Source organism: Rana temporaria, chromosome 4, assembly GCF_905171775.1.
Source record: "Rana temporaria chromosome 4, aRanTem1.1, whole genome shotgun sequence".
NCBI lineage: Eukaryota > Metazoa > Chordata > Amphibia > Anura > Ranidae > Rana > Rana temporaria.
Genome location: NC_053492.1, coordinates 245,521,036 through 245,546,934, shown reverse-complemented (window position 1 = coordinate 245,546,934; position 25,899 = coordinate 245,521,036).

Below are 25,899 nucleotides of genomic sequence, written 5' to 3'. Positions count from 1 at the left end.
TCTGGTATGGACTGGGGGTGGCACCCCACACCATTTTTTTCTTTATTTCTTTCTATTAGCCAGGTGCTGGCAATTGCAGCCACAAGTCATTTTAAATGTGATTTGACTCATTTTTATGTCTTTAGAAATTACATTTTTGCTGCAGTGTGTTTTATATATGCTACAGATGCACAACTTTACAGGCAGACTAAGAGGACCCTTATTGTTGCACTTTAAGCATTATCAGAATCACTGCTCCTAAAAAAATGATTGTTTTAAAAGTCAACTTTTACAGTCAATTACTTGCATATAAGCTTTCAAAATGGACACTTTTGGATTTTCCTGTTCGGCTCCTATAGGCTTCAGTGGGGTTCGCCACTCGGGTTACAATGTTTCCCCTGTTTGGAAGTTCTGCTGCGAACCAAACAGGGGGGTGTTCTGTTCAATCCCTACATATTAACCCAGAACTTATTCACTTTATGAGTACATACTGTACATATTAGCCTTTTTCAATCAGGGTTCCATGGAACCCTAAGGTTCCTTCAGAGGTTTCTTGGGAACAAAGAGTAAACTCTGCCTCTTAGATATGTTTCCACTGACAAAAATGATCTTTTTATCTATCAGTAAGAGGGGGATTCTTCCCACTGACCACAGATGTAAGGAACATTCTTCTCATTGGCTATCACAGTGAGCTGTAGATATAGTTATTAACAGGGGTCCCCTGAAATCAGAAAGTTATTTCAAGGGTTCCGGCATGTTAAAAAGGTTGAGAAAAGCTTTTACATATATATATATATATATATATATATATATATATATATATATATATATATATATATATATATATATATATATATATATATATATACATAATTACATATAAGGCATTTTGAAGGGATCTTTTCATTTTGTACTGTAAATGATTGCAATGTTATTACTGTATTTCAAATACATTAGTAGATTCTCCATCTAGGGACTTTATATCTTTTACCAACAACTGCAGAACAACTGCTGAGAGAAAGAGACTGATCTATTGAAGTTGTTGATCTTCACTTAGTAAATTACCTATTCATGTTCACTTTAAATACCGAGTATGTTCAGATGTGGACAGGAATTTATTTTTCACATGATTGGGAAATTGAATTGAATATTCAGTCAATTTATTTAATGACAATTCTCAATTTCTTTAGTAAAGAAGCCTCACAATTTTGGACAAATCTTAACAAACTTACCAAAAATTTGCACTAAACGGGTAAACTCCGTAAACCAGCAACTATCACACCATTGGATACACAATGGTAATATCAAATAAACCCAAACTAAAGTGCAGCCAAACCAAAAACAAAACTTATATTAGTCCAAAGTGTATGTCTATAATAGATTGTCCATAAAAACAAAAACAGTTCACTGTGAATTGAAGATGCAATCATCTTTATACAGTGTAAAAAACTCCTCCAAGTGAATAGAACTATGCACTCTGTTCTCCCACACTAGTGCCCAAATAAAAGGCTTACCGGAATGGGATGACCCTCACAATGAGAAGTCATATAGCGCTTAAAATTGGTTAGCTTATATCTTGGATTTTTTATGTTGTCATTTCAACCCACCCTACCTACAGTATATCGACAGCCACTCAGGGAAATGTGCATAAAAAAAATGGAAATGCTCCACATAGTATAACATCAATGGCAACCAATATAAAAAAAAAATGCTACTTACATGTAAAAAAAGTCATAGACAGTGCTGTACATGTCAAAATCTCCAAGAAAATAAGTAGATAGCTTCCAGATTTTGTGATGCCATCATGAGAGTGGGCTGTGCCTTACATGTTTAATCAAAAATGCCTTGGCTGCAAAAATATAATTTTTGACAAAACATGTAGGGCCAAGCCCATGCTTGTGATGGCATCACGAAATCCGGAAGGACTTTGATGTCTACAGTACTTTTTATGTGAGTAGCATTGTTTTTAATAAATATTGGTAACCATTGATTTTATACTATGGAGTGTCTGTTGATATATACATTATGGTGGCTTGAAGTGGTGACATTAAAAATCCAGGATCTGAGCTAACCACTTTCAAGCACTATATGACTTTTCATTGTGAGGGTCATACTCTTCTGGTAAACCTTGATTTGGGCACTGATGTAGGATTACAGAGTGCATTGTTCTTTTTTCACTTGGAGGAGTTTTTTCAAAATGAAGATTTCGGGGGAAGATCCACATACATCGGCGTAGGGCACAGCGTATGTAAGATACGCTACGCCGCTGTAACTTACTTTGCATTTGTTTGAATCCTCAACGAATTTGCACCGTAAGTTACGGCGGCGTAGTGTATCTGTCGTGGCGTAAGGGCGCGGAATTCAAATTAGGCGGGTAGGGGGCGTGTTTCATTTAAATGAAGCGCGTCCCCGCGCCGAACAAACTGCGCATGCGCCGTCCGTAAAAACTCCCAGGGTGCATTGTTCCAAATGACGTCGCAAGGACGTCATTGTTTTCGACGTGAACGTAAATGGCATCTCGGATCGATCCGACAGGCTTATGTCTTAGTACGCCGTCGGATCTTAGATGTAATTTTTCGGCGGCCGCTAGGTGGCGTTTCCGTCAAATTCTGCGTCGAGTATGCAAATTAGCTAGTTACGGCGATCCACGAATGTACGTCCGGCCGGCGCATTTTTTTACGTCGTTTGCATTCGGCTTTTTCTGGCATTTAGTTAAATCTGCTATATGGTGGCGTACTCAATGTTAAGTATGGCCGTCGTTAAAAAAAATGTTGTTTACATCGGGTCACGACGTATTTACATAAAACACGCCCCCATCACAGAGATTTGAATGCCGCGCCATTACGCCGCCAAAGATACACTACGACGCCATAACTTACGGCGCAAATTCTTTGAGGATTCGAGAAAAAAAATTACTGCGGCGTAGTGTATCTTAGATACGCTGCGCCCGGCGGAGAGATGTGCCGCTGTACGTGGATCTGGTCCATTGATTATTTACATTAATCTGACATGATCAAAGATTTCTAAAAATGGATTTGACATTAATACAATAATTGTGCCCCTCAGAACATAGTGGCTCTAATTTGTTTATAAATTTGTTTATAAATTAGGATTGTCAGGGAATTTTAACATGCTCCGTGATAATAGCTTAACCTAACTCTGGTTTTGTGGGCTGGTATGCACTCTTTTCTGGGTCAAGATAGAAAATATGGTGGGCATTGGAAATTGTAATCTAATACCTGCCTATATGGTATTGGACAAAATGGTTCCTTCAGAAGCCGATGTCTTAAAGTAAGACTGGATGTTCACACATATTAACATTTTATAATTAGTTTGATTAAAAAAAGTTTGATTAAAAAAAGAACAGTAAACAATTTTAAGCTTCAGACTGCAATTACTTTAGAATATGATGTGCTGGTAGCTACTCATTTTTCTGGCAATAAAGATGTAGAGGTCTGGAACACAATTTTACTTCAGTAATATGTATTTTATCGTCTAGTCATGCAAAGGTTCAGCCCAGTCCATTACTGAAAAATAACTCTGGTAAATTATTTTTTAAAAGTATCTTGCCATTCTTGGTAGAAAGTTATATTAACAGAGCACTAACATCAACTGCTAATGTAAGACAATTCTTTTCAAAGTATTGTTTATTATGAAAGGATCATTTTTTCTCCTTACAGAAGATGTTTGCTGCCAAGATAACAAAATCAATATAAATTTAATAAGAGACTAAAGTAATAAAACTGCAGTCTTGAAAAGGTAAATACTTTAGAAAGTGTAGATTTGTTTGTTCATCAGAGATCATGATGTTGGTTCATTAAAGATTAATGCCAATCATGAATCTCTCTGGAAAATAAATATTCCTGTTAAAAAAAAAGGAAAATGTAATCTCTCCATGGACACAATAAACTTGCAATGATTTTTCTAAGGTTTGTTTTTATCCTGTAATCTTCACTTGTATATGCAGTAAATATTATAGAGCTGCATTTTTTACCCAAAAAAACGACAGCAAGGTCAAAGAAAACTAGTTGACATTAAAGAATACTTTTAGCTTGTTGGACAATTTAAGTCAGCCATTCATGCATAGACTTGTTAAGCCTATGGGCTAAATAAAAGAAATCTACCAGAATCTTGCAGTACCGAATACCGGAACAGTGACTGCATCTGATGGAATACTGTTTGGCCTACAGTTTCTACCTGGCTTCTTTTGATCTTTTTAATTGAAGTTGGTTAAGCTACCCACAATTCGAATTTTAGCCGAGCCAGTTAAAATATGAGCTATGTTTGGACAGCCTTTTTTATTCCAATTTTTATTTAAAGCATTTGTTTTTACAAATACAAAATAAATAAATAAAATAGCAGTCAAAAAGGCAAATAACATACCTTGGCTTAAAACCTTTACAGAATCCCGATACACACAAAACTGTGCCAAAGAACTTTTATGGCAAGAAACTTTTTTCAATTATGTAAGATCATTGGTAAAGAACAGCTAGCTCATCTGTATTCAATAGTTATTTGGTTGTCTACATTGGATTGATAGTATTTAAACCCATATTTGTGAGGGTGACTTTCAATGTATTGTTGGTGGACCATTGGGAGAATATATTTATTTTGCAGTTAGTGTTTGCCTGATTTCTTAGGGTGTTTTGAGAAGTTGAGCTGCTTAAAATGTGAATATCTATATGGGGTGGACTGCCCCAGAAGAGCTGAAATCACTAGTTCATTTTATTCCTGGGCTTCCGGACTACTAAAGGAATAGTTTTGCAGTTTAACGATGCCATGTAGACCACATGGTCATGAAGTCAGTTAAAATGTCATTGTTTATAGCTCCCTATTCTTCCATCTTAGTCAAGTGTGTCACCCTATTAATCCATTCTTTCACTGAGGGAGGGGCCTCCAGCTGACGGGAATCAAAGCCTTTAAAAGATGGACCTGTAATTTTTTTTGAATTTAGTGTTCAGGGACTTGCTTGGGGTCGAACATTAGTTGTGCTCCCAGGATCTAGGAGATTATGTGTTGAAGTGCCTTCCACTTGTATATTTTCACAATCTCACAAATGTGTATCATGGAGCCAAGTTATGTGTTGCATTCGATATTCAATACATTTTGCACAGCTGCACGCACCAAAATGATTAACACTTCAAAGAACAGTTTATAAAGTGTGCTGTGCTTGTATTACAATATATCAAAAATATGTGTATAATTAAATCAACTATGTCTATATTTCCCACAATCAGTGTATGATCTTACCACTTCAGCCCCGGAAGGTTTTACCCCCTTAATGACCTGGCCATTTTTGGTGATACAGCATTGCATTATTTTAACTGACAACTGCGTGGTCATGCAACGCTGTACCTAAATAAAACGTATGTCCTTTTTCCCCCCACAAATAGAGCTTTCTTTTGGTGGTATTTGATCACTTTTGCTGCTTTTATTTTTTGCACTATAAACAAAAAATAGCGACACATTTGAAAAAAAATATATACTGTATATTATTACAATAATTTCTTCATCAATTTAGGCCCATATGTATTCTGCTACATATTTTTGTAAAAAATATCTCAATAAAAGTTATAGTGTTTAAAAAAAAGGGGATATTTTCATGGCATTTTTTTTATCTGATATGTGGTGACGCCTATGGACTATCTCCCACCGACATGTTTCCCTTTAACAAGCATCTACTGGGAATGGAGATACCACAGACATCAGAGACGTCAGCCACCACATGATTTTATACTCAGTCAGCGGTGACACCGGACGTGAGAATTATTCAAATTCCAAACGGTATCACACATTTTAAACAAAGAACGTATGTTTAAAGCAAGACATTTAAATCCTGAAGCCAAACATACAAATGCTATAGACTCTTATAACATACTATGAAAATGCATAATATAAATGGGTTACAAATTAATAAAAGTAATAGTTAAAAAAATGAGTTCAGTTCATGAAACAATGGTTACAATAATCCAATTAGGGCTTGACACTTAGAGCAATGAACAAAAATCCTTATTTTATAAATACACAATTATAAAAATTAAAATGTATATATTAAAAATAAGTGTAAATACAGTTGCAATACAAAGTATGTGAACCCTTTTGGAATGATATACATTTCTTCACAAATTGGTCATACAATGGGATCTGATCTTCATCCAAGTCACAACAATACACAATCACAGTCTGCTTAAAGGAACACTAAAGGTTCGTTTTTTATTAGATCAATTGATTGCTGTAAGCTAGAGCATTTAAATATCACTTACCTCGTTTTTCCTTTTGACCTCCAAAATACAGTAATCCAGGTTTGAAAATGCCATTTCCTGTCTCTCCTCTTCTTGCTTTCCACCAGCATCTGAGCCGTTTTGCATGGTGGAAAGCAGAATGTGCTCACCCCCTCCCTATGACTACAGCCCTGCGTGAAGATGCTCTCTTATCCCTCACAGGCATGGAGGCTAAGCCTAATGGGAACTGTAGTTCCCATTAGGCCGTGATGTAGCAAGAATGAATGTGCGCCGCAAACCAGGAAGTCAGTGAGAATTACGATTCAGGAGTGACAGAGGTGAATAAAACGGCTCGATTTCAACAGGTATCAAACTAGTTATAATGCAAAACATTACTTTTTACTTTATCAGCTACTGTCAGACTTTAATTTAAGAGGAAGATATTTTTGTCTTTACAACCCCTTTAAACTAATAACACACAAATAATTAAATGTTACCATGTTTTTATTGAACACACCATATAAACATTCACAGTGCAGGTGGAAAAAGTATGTGAACCCATAGATAGACTAATGACATCTCCAAGAGCTAATTGGAGTGAGGTGTCAGCCAACTGGAGTCCAATCAATGATATGAGATTGGAGGTGTTGGTTACAGCTGCCCTGCCCTATAATAACACACACCAGTTCTGGGTTTGCTTTTCACAAGAAGCATTGCCTGATGTGAATGATACCTTGCACAAAAGAGCTCTCAGAAGACCTACGATTAGGAATTGTTGACCTGCATGAAGCTGGAAAGGGTTATAAAAAGTATCTTCAAAAGCCTTGCTGTTCATCAGTCTACGTTAAGACAAATTGTCTAAAAATGGAGAAAGTTTAGCACTGCTGCTACTCTCCCTAGGAGTGTCCGTCCTGTAAAGATGACTGCAAGAGCACAGTGCAGACTGCTTAATGAGGTAAAGAAGAATCCTAGAGTGTCAGCTAAAGACTTACAAAAATCTCTGGCATATGCTAACATCCCTGTTAGCGAATCTATGATACATAAAACACTAAACAAGAATTGATTTCATGGGAGGAAACCACAGAGGAAGTCACTGCTGTCCAAAAAAACATTGCTGCACGTTTACAGTTTGCACAAGAGCACCTGGATGTTCCACAGCAGTACTGGAAAAATATTCTGTGGACAGATGAAACCAAAGTTGAGTTGTTTGGAAGAAACACACAACACTATGGGCCAGATTCACAGAAAAAGTACGCCAGAGTATCTCCTGTTTCTCCTGCGTACTTTCAAATTTGCCGCGGCGTATCTTTATTTGTAATTCACAAACAAAGATACCACGGCTTTTGGCTAAGATCCGACAGGCGCACGGCTTCGTACGCCTTCGGATCTTAGGATGCAATACTTCGGCGACCGCTGGGTGGAGTTTGCGTTGCTTTCCGCGTCGGGTATGCAAATTAGCTGTTTATCAGGCGATCCACGAAGGTCCACGTTCGTCGCATTCTCTTACGTCGTCGCTAGTCGGTTTTTCCCGTCGCAAACTTACACCTGCTATTTCATGGCTTAGATTTAGACCAGCCATGTTAAAGTGTAGCCGTCGTTCCCGCGTCGAATTTCAATTTGCGCCAAATGCATTTACGTTACACTGCCGCAAGTTTACAGGCAAGTGCTTTGTGAATCAAGCACTTGCGCTGAAAACTTGCCGCGGTGTAACGTAAACGAAATACGTTACGCCACAGCGCAGGTACCTGAATCTGGCCATATGTGTGGAGAAAAAGAGGCACAGCACACCAACATCAAAACCTCATCCCAACTGTGAAGTATGGTGGTGGGGGCATCATGGTTTGGGGCTGCTTTGCTGTGTCAGGGCCTGGACCTGGACGGATTGCTATCATTGAAGGAAAAATTAATTCCCAAGTTTATCAAGACATTTTGCAGAGGTCATCTGTCCACCAGCTGAAGCTCAACAGAAGATGGTTGTTGTAACAGGACAATGACCCAAAGCATAGAAGTAAATTAAGAACAGAATGGCTTAAACAGTAGACATGTGCATTCGTTTTCGTCCGAATGCATTTTCGTCCGAATTTCAGGTATTTTCGTTATCGTTTTAACAAATGATAACGAAAGCACAGAAAACGAAAACCGAAAGATCCGACATAAACAAATGCTTTATTTTCGTTTTCGTTGCGGTCGAATGTGCCTAACCTTAACTCTATTAGTCCAATATTATTCTACATAAAGAGAAAAGATTCAACATAGAGAGAAAAGATTCGACATTATAGAGACATGAAGAAGAGTCGACATAGAGAGAAAAGATTCAACATAGAGAGACATGAAGATTCAACATAGAGAGACATGAAGAGTCTAATTTTTTTTTTTGTTTTAAAGATTCTGTCGAATCTTCTTTTTTTTTCTTCTTAGAACATTCGACAGACACCATAAGCCTTCAATGACAGATTCGACCTTAATTGTGCCTAACCTTAACTCTATTAGTCCAATATTATTCTACAAAAAAGAGAAAAGATTTGACATAGACAGAAAAGATTCGACATAGAGAGAAAAGATTCGACATAGAGAGACATGAAGATTCGACATACTGTAGATAGACATGAAGAGTCGAATATTTTAATTTTTTTTAAAGATTCTGTCCAATTTTTTTTTTTTTCTTTTTCTTCTTCTTAGAACATTCGACAGACACCATAAGCCTTCAATGACAGATTCGACCTTAATTTGGATTTTCGGACAAATGCATTTTTTTAACGAAAAACAAATTAAATAAAAACGAATTTCGTGAGTAACTAAATACATTTATTTTTCGGACGATAACGAAATTACGAAACAAAATATTTCAGTGTGCACATGTCTATTAAACAGAAGAAAATATGCCTTCTGGAGTGGCTCAGTCAGAGTCCTGACCTCAACCCGATTGAGATGCTGTGGCATGACCTCAAGAAAGCGATTCCTACCAAACATCCCAAGAATATTGCTGAACTAAAACAGTTCTGTAAAGAGGAATGGTCAAGAATTACTCCTGACCATTGTGCACGTCTGATCTGCAACTACAGGAAATGTTTGGTTGATGTTATTGCTGCCAAAGGAGGTTCAGCCAGTTATTAAATCCAAGGGTTCACAAACTTTTTCCACGTGCACTGTGAATGTTTACATGGTGTGTTCAATAAAAACATGGTAACATTTAATTCTTTGTGTGTTATTAGTTTAACCACTTAACCCCCGGACCATATTGCTGCCCAAAGACCAGAGCACTTTTTGCGATTCGGGACTGCGCCGCTTTAACTGACAATTGCGCAGTCGTGCGACGTGGCTCCCAAACAAAATTGGCGTCCTTTTTTTCCCACAAATAGAGCTTTCTTTTGGTGGTATTTTTATAATATTTTTTACTTTTTGCTGTAATAAATATCCCCCAAAAATATATAAAAAAATGTTTTTTTCCCTCAGTTTAGGACGATACGTATTCTTCTACATATTTTTCGTAAAAAAAAATCGCAATAAGCGTTTATTGATTGGTTTGCACAAAAGTTATAGCGTTTACAAAATAGGGGGTATTTTTATGGCATTTTTATTTAATATATTTTTTTTACTAGTAATGGTGGCGATCAGCGATTTTTTTTTCGGTACTGCGACATTATGGCGCACACTTCGGACACTTTTGACACATTTTTGGGAGCATTGGCATTTTTATAGCGATCAGTGCTATAAAAATGCATTGGATTACTATAAAAATGCCACTGGCAGTGAAGGGGTTAACACTAGGGGGCAGGGAAGGGGTTAAGTATGTCCCTGGGTGTGTTCTTACTGTGAGGGGGGGTGGCCTCACTAGGGGAAACACTGATCCTCTGTTCATACATTGTATGAACAGAAGATCAGCATTTCCCCCGCTGACAGGACCGAGAGCTGTGCATTTTTATAGCACTTTTTGCTGTGAAAATGACAATGGTCCCAAAAATGTGTCAAAATTGTCAGATGTGTCCGCCATAATGTCCCAGTCACGAAAAAAATCGCTGATCGCTGCCATTAGTAGTAAAAAAAAAATATTAATAAAAATGCCATAAAACTATCCCCTATTTTGTAAACGCTATAAATTTTTCGCAAACAAATCGTTAAACGCTTATTGCGATTTTTTTTACCAAAAATAGGTAGAAGAATACGTATCGGCCTAAACTGTGGAAAAAAAGTTTTTTTATACTTTTTTGGGGGATATTTATTATAGCGAAAAATAATAATTTTTTTTTTTTTTTTCAAAATTGTAGCTCTCTTTTTGTTTATAGCGCAAAAAATAAAAACCACAGAGGTAATCAAATACCACCAAAATAAAGCTCTATTTGTGGCAAAAAAAGGACACCAATTTGTTTGGGAGCCACTTCGCACAACCGCGCAATTGTCAGTTAAAGCGACACAGTGCCAAATCGCAAAAAGGGGCAAGGTCCTTAACCTACATATTGGTCCGGGTCTTAAGTGGTTAAGCAGACTGTGATTGTCTATTGTTGTGACTTAGATGAAGATTAGACCACATTTTATAACCAATTTTGCAGAAATCCATATAATTTCAAAGGGGTTCACATACTTTTTATTGCAACTGTATATGTGAATACACATATGACATAAAATGTATCCCCAGGTGATCCCTGAAGGCTATTCCCACATATATTGAGACAAAAATTATCTGTCACAATGAAATTAAAGGGGAGCATTTCAAATATAAACAAATAGTCCCCCCATATTATTGAATCCTATTAATGCAAGGCACCCATCTATAATAGAGAAAATTAATTCTCCTTAAAACAATCCCAGTAGGTCAAAATTTAATATATTACAAAGAGATATAAATAATATAAAGGGGTATAGAACCAAATAAATGGGAGTTTTTCCTATTTAGCAATTATTTACAATTAGTAAAAGCAGGATCACCACCGCATATCAATAAATTTGATTGTGCTGGATACCAGAAAGGTGTTATTAACAAGGTTAACATCCATTTAAAAATGTAATTTTTTCTGCTTGTGTGAGTTCAAATCCGCTAAGATTAAAAACGCCTTTGCATGTTATCTCTTTCTCTTTTTTGAAATGGTTCTGCTTCCCTACCCTGCATTCTCCTTTGGTTTTTCTTTTTTTCTTTATCAGCTTTGGTTCTGAGAAGGACTATATTTTGTGATCCATTGGGACATCTCCCTGACTCTGGTTGGGATCTATAGTCCCATTCTCTATAGGGATCATCATCCTGTTTATCTGAATATCTCTGTAGTGGGTCGTATCCAGGGCTCGAGTCCTGCGGGAACGCGTGGGAACTGCGTCCCTCCACTTTTTCCAAAGGAGGAACGCCGTTCCCGTTGCAGGACTCGAGCCGCCCAGCCTTCACTAACGATGGCGATGCTGCAATGTCTCCCGAGTCCTGGGAGACATTGCGGGGAACTGCCGCGAGTTATCGCGGGATTTCTAAATCTCGCGATAACTCGCGGCAGGCCTCCGCAATGACTCCTGGGAACAATAAAAAAAGTTCCCAGGAGACATTGCGACATCGCCGCTTAATGAAGGCTGGGCGGCATTGAGGAAGTAAGGCGCCCTACACAGTACACTACACACTGCACTCATTGACAGTCTGTGTAGTTTGACTTTGTGCAAGTGAACTAAGTCGCCCTATATAAAACAACCGTGCCCACTGCCCTAGCACAGCAAAGTAACTTATTTTTAGATGATGGATCAAAATATACAATAAAGGAGACACAAATTTAAATGGTGACCTGAGGTAAATTTGTGTCTCCTTTATTGTATATTTTGTTTTTGATCCATCATATAAAAATAAGTTACTTTGCTGCGCTAGGGCACGGTTGTTTTACATAAGGCGACTTAGGTCACTTGCACAAGGTCCAACTTTTTAAAGCCACATAAAAAGGCAATGTAGCCTACATAATAATCGCACAGCGATCGGACCGGAGAGAGAGAGCGCAGACTACCGGGGGGAGAGGTGAGCAGTGTGTACATGGAGGAGGACCTCCTCCATGTACATACTGCTCACCCCCCCCCCCCCGGTACAGTCTGCGCTCTCTCTCTCCGGTCCGGTCGCTGTGCGATTATTATGTAGGCTACATTGCCTTTTTATGTGGCTTTAAAAAGTTGGACCTTGTGCAAGTGACCTAAGTCGCCTTATGTAAAACAACCGTGCCCTAGCGCAGCAAAGTAACTTATTTTTATATGATGGATCGCATGCTGCTGCCTTTGTTTAATCGCTGGATTGGCAGTAAAGAAATCGCACAGCGACCGGACCGGAGAGAGAGAGCGCAGACTACCGGGGGGAGAGGTGAGCAGTGTGTACATGGAGGAGGACCTCCTCCATGTACACACTGCTCAACCCCCCCCCCCCCCACCGGTACAGTCTGCGCTCTCTCTCTCCGGTCCGGTCGCTGTGCGATTTCTTTACTGCCAATCCAGCGATTAAACAAGGGCAGCAGCATGCGATCTCTAGTCACATAACCTAGGCGATCCCGGGGATTTATGGGCAGGGACGAGCCCTGTGGAGGGTCTCCCCGCCCACCAAGTTCAGGATTTGGGGAAGGAGGTCTATAGATAAAGAGGAGACCCCCCTCCCCTCCCACCTACTACTCTCCTCCCCTCCCCCCTCTGTCAGTGTACACATAGAACACACTGAACTACACCAAACTCTCCACATCTTTCTTGTACAACCTCTGCAGGGTGTTTATTAATGTATTAAAGAACGTTTATATAAGGATATATTTTATATATATATATATATTTTATTTTTATTTTTTCCGGGTATGTCTAAGATTCAATTTTTAAAATTAAATCTATTCATTTTTTCCAGTAAAGTATTATTATTATTGTTATACAGGATTAGTTCTGCATGAAATCGCAGATCACATGACCTCAGTGAGCCCCTGATCGTGCGTCTGCAAAAAACAACAATATTTTTCTCCCTTGGTCTCCTCCATTTGTGAATGAGCCCCTTTAATATATTTGCCGTACATTTAACACACATACGTTCGGTCTTCATTTGCGTTGTGCGATTTTTCTGTCCATTGAGGAATACTGCCATTCAGCTTGAGTCCTGCGGGAACGGTGTCCCTGCACTTTTTTCAAACTAGCAACGCTGTTCCCTTTGCAGCACTCGAGCCACCCAGCCTTCACTAAGTGGCGATACTGCAATGTCTCCTGGGAGCTTTTGTCATTGTTCCCAGTAGACATTGCGGAGACCTGACGCGAGTTATCGCGGGATTTAGAAAGATTTAGTCAGGCCTCCACAATGACTCCTGGGAACAATGACAAAAGCTCCCAGGAGACATTGCGACATCGAGGAAGTGACGTAATACATGCACACTACCCGATGAATCCATATACAGGAAGCGGCTAGTAACATAAATGTTTACTAAGGTACAGTGAATCTAAAAAAAAAAACATGCAGTTTAGTAATTATGCATATGAGTGTATCATTTTTTTTTTATTTTTTTTTGGTGGGGGAGTGGATCTGAGACCAGCCAGCCAGGCCAGCATCCTGAGACCAGCCAGGCCAGTACCCTGAGATAACCCAGCCAGGCCAGCATCCTGAGACCAGCCAGGCCAGTACCCTGAGACCAGCCAGCCAGGCCAGCATCCTGAGACCAGCCAGGCCAGTACCCTGAGACCAGCCAGCCAGGCCAGCACCCTGAGACCAGCCAGCCAGGCCAGTACCCTGAGACCAGCCAGCCAGGCCAGTACCCTGAGACCAGCCAGCCAGGCCAGTAACATGAGACCAGCCAGGCCAGCACCCTGAGACCAGCCAGCCAGGCCAGTACCCTGAGACCAGCCAGCCAGGCCAGTACCCTGAGACCAGCCAGCCAGGCCAGTACCCTGAGACCAGCCAGCCAGGCCAGTACCCTGAGACCAGCCAGCCAGGCCAGTACCCTGAGACCAGCCAGCCAGGCCAGTACCCTGAGACCAGCCAGCCAGCACCCTGAGGCCAGCACGGCCAGCACCCTGAGGCCAGCCAGCACCCTGAGATCAGCACGGCCAGCATCCTGAGGCCCGCACGGCCAGCACCCTGACACCAGCCAGCCAGCACCCTGAGGCCAGCCAGCACCCTGAGATCAGCACGACCAGCATCCTGAGGCCCGCATGGCCAGCACCCTGACGCCAGCCAGCCAGCACCCTGACGCCAGCCAGCCAGCACCCTGAGGCCAGCACCCTGAGGCCAGCCAGCACCCTGAGATCAGCACGACCAGCATCCTGAGGCCCGCATGGCCAGCACCCTGAGACCAGCCAGACCAGCACCCTGAGGCCAGCCAGGCCAGCACCCTGACGCCAGCCAGCCAGCACTCTGAGACCAGCCAGACCAGCACTCTGAGACCAGCCAGACCAGCACCCTGAGGCCAGCCAGGCCAGCACCCTGACGCCAGCCAGCACCCTGAGGCCAGCCAGCACCCTGAGATCAGCACGACCAGCATCCTGAGGCCCGCATGGCCAGCACCCTGAGACCAGCCAGACCAGCACCCTGAGGCCAGCCAGGCCAGCACCCTGACGCCAGCCAGGCCAGCACCCTGACGCCAGCCAGACCAGCACCCTGAGGCCAGCCAGACCAGCACCCTGAGGCCAGCCAGGCCAGCACCCTGACGCCAGCCAGCCAGCACTCTGAGACCAGCCAGACCAGCACCCTGAGGCCAGCCAGGCCAGCACCCTGAGACCAGCCAGACCAGCACCCTGAGGCCAGCCAGGCCAGCACCCTGACGCCAGCACTCTGAGACCAGCCAGACCAGCACCCTGAGGCCAGCCAGGCCAGCACCCTGACGCCAGCCAGCACCCTGAGCCCAGCACAGCACTCATCGTTGAGTCAAGTATGAGCGAAGTCTTCAACTCAAGTTGAGCAAGTCTTCAGAACTGTAAGTAAATATATAAGGGGAGCTATTACTTGTTTGATGAGGGTAAGGGGGCTGGGTGGTGGTTGGAGAAGGGGGGGAAGGGTGGATGGAGGGGGTGGGGGGCTAGTGAAAAAAAAATCGAATAACCCTAATACCACTACCTTTGTTTATTATTATTATTCAGGATTTATATAGCGCCAACAGTTTGTGCAGCGCTTTGCAATATAAAGGGAGACAATACACCAACAGTACAATTAAAAAACAAGAGGATTAGAAGGGCCCTGCTCCTTGGAGCTTACAATCTAAGAGGGAGGGGCTGGTCAAACAAAGTTAGTGTCTTTGAGAGATGAACTGATAAGATTTGATTGGCTGAAGGCAGGATAGGCCTCCCTGAAGAGATGAGTTTTCAGGGATCGCCTGAAAGTGGACAGAGTAGGAGATCACAAGACAGATTGGGCATTGTTTTTTTTTTTTGTTATAATTTTTAGAATAATGATATATTTTATTTCATACATTCGTGCTTATTTGTGCTTTACCCTACACCTTACAGTCACCGGACCACCCCCACTACTGCCACTAGAGACAACAGAGGAAAGAGTTCTTCACAATAGGAGGTAATGACAGAACGGATGTGGAATTCCTTCCCTAAATAGGTCACTTTATCAGATTTTTTTTCCCCAGGAAATTTTTTACACCATTTTCTTTTTGTTTTTATCATTACAGAAATGAGCAAACGAAAAAGCAGCATTACAGATTTCTTCACAAAGGCATCCAGTAAGAAATCTCATGCTGATTCTGCAAGTTGCTCAACTCAGGCTGAGCCTTTGCTTCAGCAGGCGGTGTCCGCTGCAGAAACTACACCAGTCAGTGAATCGGTTGTTGACTTTATTACCGATGTGGCTGAAGATACTGCTGCCGATGTCGGTGATATCATTATTCTTCCAGAATGTTGGGACCAGAATCAGTGGCTAGAAAAAAAAAAAAATTTCCCTTGGCTGTTTGTAGAAAATGGTCTTTTAGGGTGCAAAGTGTGTCGTGAGGTTAAACATCTTGGAGTGTCTGTTTCACAGGGTGTATGCATTTCAAAAGAATGGAGCACTGGTACAATTACTCCATATGGCAAAACAAAAAAAGATATGTTGACATCCCTGCGTAAAAAAATCCACATACATAGGATTTCAGAAGCACATGTAAAGGCAGGAAATATCCAAGCAGTATCCAGAAAGGAGATACTGCAATCCAATATTAAAGAACAGCAGAAGCATAAGTTTGTGTCCACCACTAAAGTCTTTCGCACTGCCTATTTTTGTGCGAAAAAAAATCGCCCTTTCACAGACTTCCCAGATCTTATCAGCTTGCAAGTTACAAATGGAGCTGACTTAGGATGTATTCTCCATAGCGAGTACACAGCAGCACAAATAATAGATTGCATTGCTAGTGAAATGAGGAAAAAGCTTTGCAAAGCAATTGTTGAGCAGGCTTCAAAAATTTCTGTTTATATTGATGAGTCTACAACAGTTTCTACCCATTCAGTGTTAATCGTTTATATCCGTGCCTCTGTTAACGGAAAAGACCCAGTTACTTTCTTTCTCGATTTGCTTGATTTGCCTAAAGCAGATGCACAGTCTATTGAAGCCACTCTTCTAGCTTCTCTTTCTAAATTTGGATTCAGTAATGACTTTCTTGCCAAAAACTGGATTGGGGCTTGCAGTGATGGTGCAAGTGTAATGCTTGAAAGAAAGTCAGGTGTTCTGGAACGACTCAGTCAAAAATATCCAGAGCTTGTGAAATGGCACTGCTTGTGTCATAGGCTCGAATTGTCCATTTCTGATACAATTGATTCTATTCCTGGTCTTCATCATCTAACATCTTTTTTTGAGAAGTTGTATGCTGTGTATCATAAGTCACCAAAAAATCTGGCAGAGCTCTCCGAATGTGCAAAAGAGTTAGAAGTACAAATTCTTAAAATTGGAAAAGTTTTTTCAGTTAGATGGGTTGCTTCAAGCCAGAGAGCTATACGAGCAGTTTGGGAGTCATATCCTGCACTACATAGTCATTTCTTGAAAGCAAGCTTAAGCTCAGCTCATAACAGTCAACAGAAATCTCTATTTAGTGGCCTTAACAAGGTCCTTACATCAGAAGATTATTTGTTAAACCTTGCAGGGGTTGCGGATGCTGTTCAGGAAATAGGACTGCTATCTGAAGCTCTACAAAGAGATGACATCACACTTCCACGAGCCTATCAGCTGATAAATCGCTCAATTCGTGCAGTTGAGAAAATGAAAGACATGCCTGGCAAACATCTGAAAGAAGTCATGGAATCGCTGGAGAAAGGGAATTTCAAAGGTGTGACCATGAATCGAGAGAGTTCAAGAGGCCAAGTGAAGATAAATCTACCTCAATTTTACCAATGTTTGGTGGATAATTTGCGCTCCAGACTCTTTGCTTTAACTGCGAGCAACAGACCTGCAGCTTCATCACAGTCAGGTGAATTTGAAAGTCTTGTCTCTGAAATTGACATCCTGAATTCACAACGCTGGCCAATCAATGTGGACAGTCCGTGGTTTGAAGGTGAAGTGAAGCTGGAGCAGCTGTGCAAAAGATTCCGTCTCAGCTATCAGTCCATCTGTGAAGGTTTCAGAGACTACATTGACAATGGTGGTGAAGAGATTCCTGAAAAGCTGAAACCAGTGGTGACAGCAGTTAACAGTCTTCCAGTGACATCCGGTGATTGTGAAAGGGGCTTCAGCACAATGAATTTGGTGATGTCACCCATTAGGAGTGGGCTTGGCATTGAACGCATGTCTTCTCTTATGTTTATCAGTCTCATTGGCCCCCCTGTGCATTTATGGGATCCTTTACCATATGTCACAAAATGGCTGACCACACATCGCAGCGCAGATGATACTAGATCCCGTAAGGTTGATAATCTTGCACGACAAGGACAACGTTATTCCAGTTTGTGGGGTATTTTCTAATGGGCTGTGTGTTCAGTTTTGTTTTTGTTATACACTACAGTATTTGTGTTAGAAATTCCCTGCGAGGGAAAGATCATCACCCATTGTAGTGATTATTCTGTTTGACATGTTAACTTATTTTGTTTTTGTAAACTGGCACTTTACAATAAATGTTGCACTTTATTTTCTGTGAAATATATATGCATATGAGCGTATCATTTTTTTTTTTGGTGGGGGAGTGGATCTTGGGTGGGAGTTCCCACACTTTTTTCCCCAGGACTTGACCCCTGGTCGTATCTATATTCTGTTCGTATTTCCTAATCATATGTAGCTGCTGGAGAGTTCTGATACTCATAATACTGCCCCCCCCCTTATGTGGTTTGCTTTCTGCATATCCATCATAGTTTCCAGTGTGGTCCATTTGTGGCAGTCTACTCTGTTGGTATTGGTAATCTTGGTTTTCATAATGTGGATAGAAAACTCTGCTTTGGTTATTTTGTTGTGGTCTTTCCCAGCTATTAGAATAATTTCTGGGTTGGGGATGAATGTATTGTTGCCTTGGTGAATGATGAGATCGATTCTTGTTATTAGGCATCCCTCTCCCATTCAGTTTCTGTGGGGTGTAACCCCCTTTAACTCTATTGAAACTTGGGTCTCTATTGCTAACCATTGGTGGGTTTAGTTTAGGATGGTCTGTAGGAGGATGGTTACCCTCCTCCTGTCCCTCCATAAATTCCTCCCCCATCAACTCTCTATTCCCCATTGTGTATTCTTTGTGTAATTCCTGCCATTTAAAGACACTTTGATTTTTGTAATCTTCCACGTCTCTAATATATTTCTTTCATTTTTTTTTCTGTTCTTCCTCTATTATTATTTCTTTTAGCTTTTTTGTGTAAACTTGATACAGACCCTCTTGGTTAAAAGTAAGGAGTTTCTCCTTAATTTAATTTATCTCCTGCTGTAATTTCAAAGCTTTACATCATTTTTTGGAAACCAAAAATTCTAAAAAGTCAAGGCCTATTTTATTAAAATATGTAAACACTCTTTAAGATCTTTATCTCCTTTATCCGGGTATACATTCCACCTTAAACTTCTGGGAATCATTTTCTCCTTGAGATATTTCTCTAGAAACACAATATCCCAGGATGTGTGTAGCTCAGCAACTAACACATTTTTTAGTCGCATAAAAATGCCTCTAATCACTTCATTGTTTGGGCTGGTTTTGTCAAACACTTCATCCGTATCTATGGTTCTAGTCTTATAGTATTCAAAGATATCCATAGCAAGAGTTTTTTTTTTAAGAAATTTAATTAAAAATTTGTGGGTAGCAGCAAAAATAGTTAGTATTTTAAAGCAGATTATATAATAGGTAAATTCTGCGCTCTCCCGATCACTTGATGAATATCATGTGATATAGCTGTGATGTACTCAAACCTAATGTGAGTGTTTGATCAATTTCAGGTGAAATGACTGTGATGTATTCAAACCTAATGTGAGTGTTCCAACAATGTTGCAGCAATCTTAAAGAATTCATATTTAATCCATAAACAATACATACAAAACAAAAAAAGATGCGCAAAAACTGTAAATGAATAGATAATCAGGTGATGAGACACTGACTAAGGATCATCAGTATAACAACTAACATTTTTTTTTGCAATAAAGTACAATTTGCTTACTGCACTATGAAGTTCTCCTCTTTCTTTTTTTAACATTGCACCTTCCAGCTAATGAACTTCTTCGAGTTGAATACTCACGGAGTGGCAACACTTAATTATCTTCATGGAGAGATTGGAGCAGCTGATCGGAGGTGAGGTGAACAACCAGACACCCGCCCAAAGGCTATACCGTTTGAGTGATCCCTGCATACATATATATATATATATATATATATAAAAATCATAATAAGAGAACATTTCATTTTTTTATTTCTCTTTATTTTTTTTTCATCTATGCCTATGAGCAGTGCATACTGTATAAGTTATAGAGTGTATATCCTACAGGGCCTTTTCTGGATCATAAAGTTTCAAAGGGTGTCAGGGAGCATGAAAAACTCTTGGGTGTGGGAAGTATGAACAAAAAAGCTGAAGACAATCTTTCCTATCGGGAATCATAATATCTTCTGAAGGTATCAAATATCTTGCATAGAATAAATAGAGAGCTCTGGGTGTAAGTAAGATTTCAAGAATACATGCAAAGGTTTGCTATATGTAAATGGCATTGATTTGGCACATTTATTGTCTGATTCATAAAGCATATACCTGTCAGGGAGGCCTTTGCTTTACCCAGCAGGAGTTCCTTGAGGGAGTGTCTTGCCTAGTTTACTTTGGCCTCTGTCTCTCTAGCGAGTGTAAGTATATGTTTTAATTCTAGTGAGGAAATGTCTTCTAACAGCTGATCTAGTTTATGGATTTTGCCTTTCTTGAGTTTGGAACTGTGTTTAATTAGGATTCCCCTGATCAAAGGTTTACAGGTAGACCAGATTAAGCTGAGGCTAGTTTCTGAATTAGAAAAATGCAGACATAATTGGGTAATTAGGTCCTGGCATACTTAGTTTGTAAGGTTGATGCACCTACACCCAAAGTAATGCCAGATTGGGAGCAGCATCTGTGTCTGTGCAACTGCTGCATCCCAATTAATATCAATGGGACTACCCGCACAGAGATGCATGGAACACCTGTGCATCCCTGAATGGGCAAATACAGCCCCTCCTGAGCATACGCTTTAGTATGTTCTGTGTGAATGAAGCCTAAGAATGAATCACTTCTTGTCCAACTTCATTGTGTTGCCACATGTCTTCTTTATAAATCTTAGATTAACACATTTTTAGGGCTGTGCAAATTAACTTTTAATTAATCGATTAATCTTTATTTTTCTTTATTATTCTTTTTGATCGATTAAAATTCTTTTGATTGGTACTCACCTCTCTGCCGGCTTCTGGGCCTTCAGGGAGTTCCGTCAGAGATCCAGTAACATCACGGACACCGGCGGGTCTTGCTGTGTCCATCTGAAGGGCGCCTTTGCTGTGCCTTCATATCTGCATGCCGGCGGGACCTTCCTATCTGCCACACACAAGGGCTGTTACACTTATCAACCTGGGATTCTACAACCATCCACTGGGAGTTGTGATAGTTCCCTTCATGGGACATCTACATGCCGACGGACTGATGTTAACCTCTTCTCATCTCAGCAGTGGTATAGTTTTACACATTTTTATACCAGTATCATACTTAGCTAGATGTTTTTATGACTGCTTTTGGTACCATTTGGTATTACTCGCACCATTTTTACAGTTTATGTAGCTACATCGATTTTATCTCCAGTGCAATATTTGGTTACCTACTTGAAGACTATAAAAGTTTTAATGCTATTCCCATCGAGTGCTGCCTTTGTGTGTTTTTTGTATCCTGCTATCCATTTTTCCAGTTGTTGGTAGCTGCACTGGGAATCAGCCTGCAAAAAGATCAGCTAAAAGTAGTTGGATCTGTATGTGCGTTATAATTAATAAAAATTAGTCGATTAATCGATTAAAAAAAAAACGATTAATCGAACAGAAAAATTTTGATCAGTAACATCCCTACAAATTTTCTCTCAATGTTACAGTCACTGTTTAAAGATTTGTACAATGCAATAATGTACCCTCTTAGGTGTCTCTTCTCCAGGGAGAATATATGTAATTTTTGTAGCTGTTCACCCTAATGAGGGTCCTCCAGACCCTTTATTAGCTTTGTTGCCCTTCTCTGGACTCTCAACAGTTCAAAAACATAAGGATTGGTGACCAAACCTGAACAGCATACTCCAGATGTGGCCGAACTAGTGTTTTGCAATGTGGTGGTACAAATATAGTTTCATCTCCTGAGTGAATACCCTTTTTAATGCTTGCTAATGGTCTGCTAGCTTTACTTGCTGCAGCTTGGCATTTCCTGCTATGGCTTAGTCTGTGATCTACAAGGACCACTAGATCCTTTTCCATCCCCGATTTCCCCAGAGGTTCTTCCCCTAGTGACGATCAACTGACATGCATATTTTTAGCTTACAAGTGCATTACTTTACATTTCCCAATATGAAATCTCATCTGCCATCTGCCCACCCTTTTATTTTACCTAGGTCTTTTTGAAAAGTTATTATTTCCTGTTATAAAGTTAATGCCCTGCTTAGCTTTATGTCATCAGCAAACACTGAGATTGAACAGTTTTTTTCCAATCTCTATATTGTTTATGAAAAAGTTAAACAGATTTGGTACCAGGACAGAGTCTCTGTTCTCCTGCAACAAGTTTTCTAACAAGGTATATAAAATGTCATCAATGGTAATTGTCCTTTATTTGTAAATTAAGTTCTTGTGGGGTACTGTATTAAATGCATTAGCAAAATTTTGATCCACTATTACCACAGGCATTCTTCTATCCAAATTATAGATTATCTCCTCATAGAATGTTAAAAGGTTGGTCTGACTGGTTAGTTTATAAATCTACATTGCTTATTACTTATTATACTACTGTATTTTGAAATTGAATATGATCCCTTCCTTATAATTTCTTTCAATAGTAGACATACTATAAATATTATGTTGACTGGTCTGTAAATTTAAGATATACAACCTATATTGGACCTTTTTGAATATTGGTACCATGTTTTTTCCAGTCTGTCAATACCATTCTAGTCAAAAACGGTTCTTGAAACTTTTCCCCAATGGTCTGGTTATGATGTGGCTAAGTTCTTTGAGAACTTCTGGGTAAAATTAATCTGGTCATAGCTTCTAGTCTTTGTTGAACACAGGTCTCTGCCAGACAGCCACAAGGGTACATTTAATATAAGGCCTTTAATATTACTGTTATTTTTATTATACCCCTTCCATTAGTATAAAAAGAGGAGAATAATGTATTTATTACAGTTGCCCTCTGAAAATCTTCCTATAAATAACTGTCCTGGGCAGGCAGGTTAGCTGCATTTGAGATGATGGTACTCCCACAGATCTTATATCTTTGTCTATGGGCAGGCAGGTTAGCTGCATTCAAGATGATGATACTCCCACAGATCTTATATCATTGTCTACTTCTCTTCCCTCCTCCTACCTAACATCCCTCCATCGCCTTTCTTATCAAATATGTTTGTCAAGGTAAATGTCTGAGGTGCTCCTGGTCACATTTGATTAAGCCCAAAAGAATTGGGGTATTTGGTATGGTAGTGTTATTCCCCGTACACACGGTCGGAATTTCTGACAAGAAAAGTCAGATGTGAGCTTTTGGTCGGAAATTCCAACCGTGTGTAGGCTCCATCTGACTTTTCCTGTCGGAATTTCGGTCAACAAAAATTTGAGAGCTGGTTCTCAAATTTTCTGACGATAAAAAATTCTAATCAGAAATTTTGATCGTCTGTAGCAATTCCCTGGCAAAAAATTCTGACGCATGCTCCGAAACAATTCGACGCATGCTCGGATGCATTGAACTTAATTTTCTCGGCTCGTCGTAGTGTTGTACGTCACTGCATTCTTGACGGTCGAAAGTTCAGAGAACTTTTGTGTGACCATGTGTATGCAAGCCAAGCTTGAGCAGAATTCCGTAGGAAAAACTACCCAAGGTTTTTTTGAGGGAAAATCTGATTGTGTGTATGCGGCATTAAAAGATTACTACCTGACAACACAATTGCCACACATCAAACACTGGTTTACCCCCTCCCCTGACATCAGCTGGGTCCAAGTTGAAGCAGCAATAGTAAAGGTACAACGTCTGTCAACTCGGCTTATGGTTGATTATTGGAAACCTCTCCAATTGAGTAACTTACCAATTACAACTCAAACCTCTGTAGCGCATGGAGGGCTCTGCTAGCCTACTCAGGGATCCCTCTAAAGCCCATCAAATTTGTATGCTTTTAAAGGCATTCGAAGTCCTTAACCCCTACCTGTCTGTATGTGGTGTGATCATAATATTTAGTGGCTAGGTGATATTATAGACGATGGTGTACCTAAGTCTTTTTCTGAATTGGCTGGATCCATTGTTCTGGCGTATAGGTCTTCTGCAAATCTACATCCCATCAGTATTCCTTCCTCTGAATTGTATTCAAATATCTGAATTACCAAATTTTTGAGGAATAATCCTATTCCAGCAATAAAACTTCGATCCTTGATAATTATTTATTATGAATCCCCTTCACCTGGCCCTAGAGGCATTTCTCTTTTTAATAATGCCCTTCATTGCAAAACTACATTCTGCAAGTCTAGTCCTCTCCTTCGATTGGATGTAGATTTACAGAAGACCTATACAGTGCGCCAGAACAATGGATCCAGTCATTTAAATGTACCCACAGTATTTTACAGTGTACTAATCATTGTGAACTTTCTTAAAAAATAATCTCTAGGTGGTACCTTGCGCCCTATTCAGTGGCACAATTTTACCCTACCCAGTCACCTCTATGTTGACATAATTGTGGTCAAGTAGGCAACCTTTATTATACTCTTTGGTCCTGTAGAAGTCTTAGAAGTTTCTGGAACCAAGTAGTTGGTCTAATCTCTTCTTTTACAGGTATTCTAACCCACCCAATCCAGTTCTGGCTCTCCTAAACCTAGAGATTGGGAATTTTCCATCCACATTTGTTTGGTAGTCATTCACATACTGCTAGCATTTAGAATGGTAATAACCAGATATTGGAAACAGATAAGGCTTCCAACTAATCTGAAGTAGTTGTGTCTGTCAACCTCACCTCTGAATATATAAAAACGCTATCAGTACGATCTGGCTCTTTGGGAAAATTTGACAAAGCATGTAAAATGTGGTTACCCTGGGCTAAAGCCCTGTACATATGATCGGTTTGTCTGATAAAAACAGGCCGTCTGAAAAAATCCATCGGATTAGATTCCATCAGATATCCGATGTGTACGAGGCATAAGACTTAACTTTTTATATACTGACATTGTATATCTGTGAGCTTATCATGATTAATCCAACCATAAGTATTGTGTTATTTCTGATCTGTTACTGTATCAGATGTATTATGTACATTGTTCATACATTGTTATTCCTGCTTTGTGCTACTGAATTCACTATTATCTGTATTAGGTTTATAAGTATAGCACCCTGGTCCTAAACATGGCTGCTAATTAAAATAGTTTTGCTAGGTGGTAACTAACCTGGCTAATTGGTAGGTTGATCCACTGATTCCTGTCCTAAGTCTGAGCTGGGATCAGCATCTTTCTTCTGTCAATAGGTGGCACTGTTGCTTTTGGCATTAGAATGATGGATTACCACAAATTCAGGTAATGGGTAACTAGGTTGTCTCAGCCAATCATCAGGAGTTTCTTTAACCGCTGTGTATGCTGGGATAGGCTATTTATTTGGGAGGAGTCAGGTGATCAGGGTTCTTCCCACGCGATGCTGCGGCCTGGGTGAATGTGTGTTAAAAAAGCTCCTGATTGCTAGGCCTAAAGCCTGAGGCCTATCCAGGAGGCATGCTGGCTGCTAGGTCCACTTAAGGCCCATCCAGCAGTTCAGGGTTCCCCAAAGAAGGAACAGCCAAGGTTAAACCCGAAGCCTGGGGCGGAAACGCATGTGTTAGAGGCTCGGCCTTAAGGGAGCCTGTTCATTGTGGGAGGTAAAGGAGAAGCAGTTGCCACAAAGGAACGACCACTTTTGTTACCAGAGGCAAGAGTGGGATGAAGGGATGAAGTTCTGAAGAAGTACCAGAGCAGACGCTTCACTAGTTGGGTACAGGGAAGTAGTAGGAAAGCTTCAGTAAAAACTCATCCAGGAAGGCATTGGCTAGCTGTAAGTGAAGTATTAAGGAGTACGGCGGGTAGCTGTAAGTAAAGCTTGAAGATAAAGTGCAGTGGTTAGCTGTGGGTGAAGCTCGGGAATCCAGCATACTGTGAGTTAAGCTGGAAGATCTACAGTG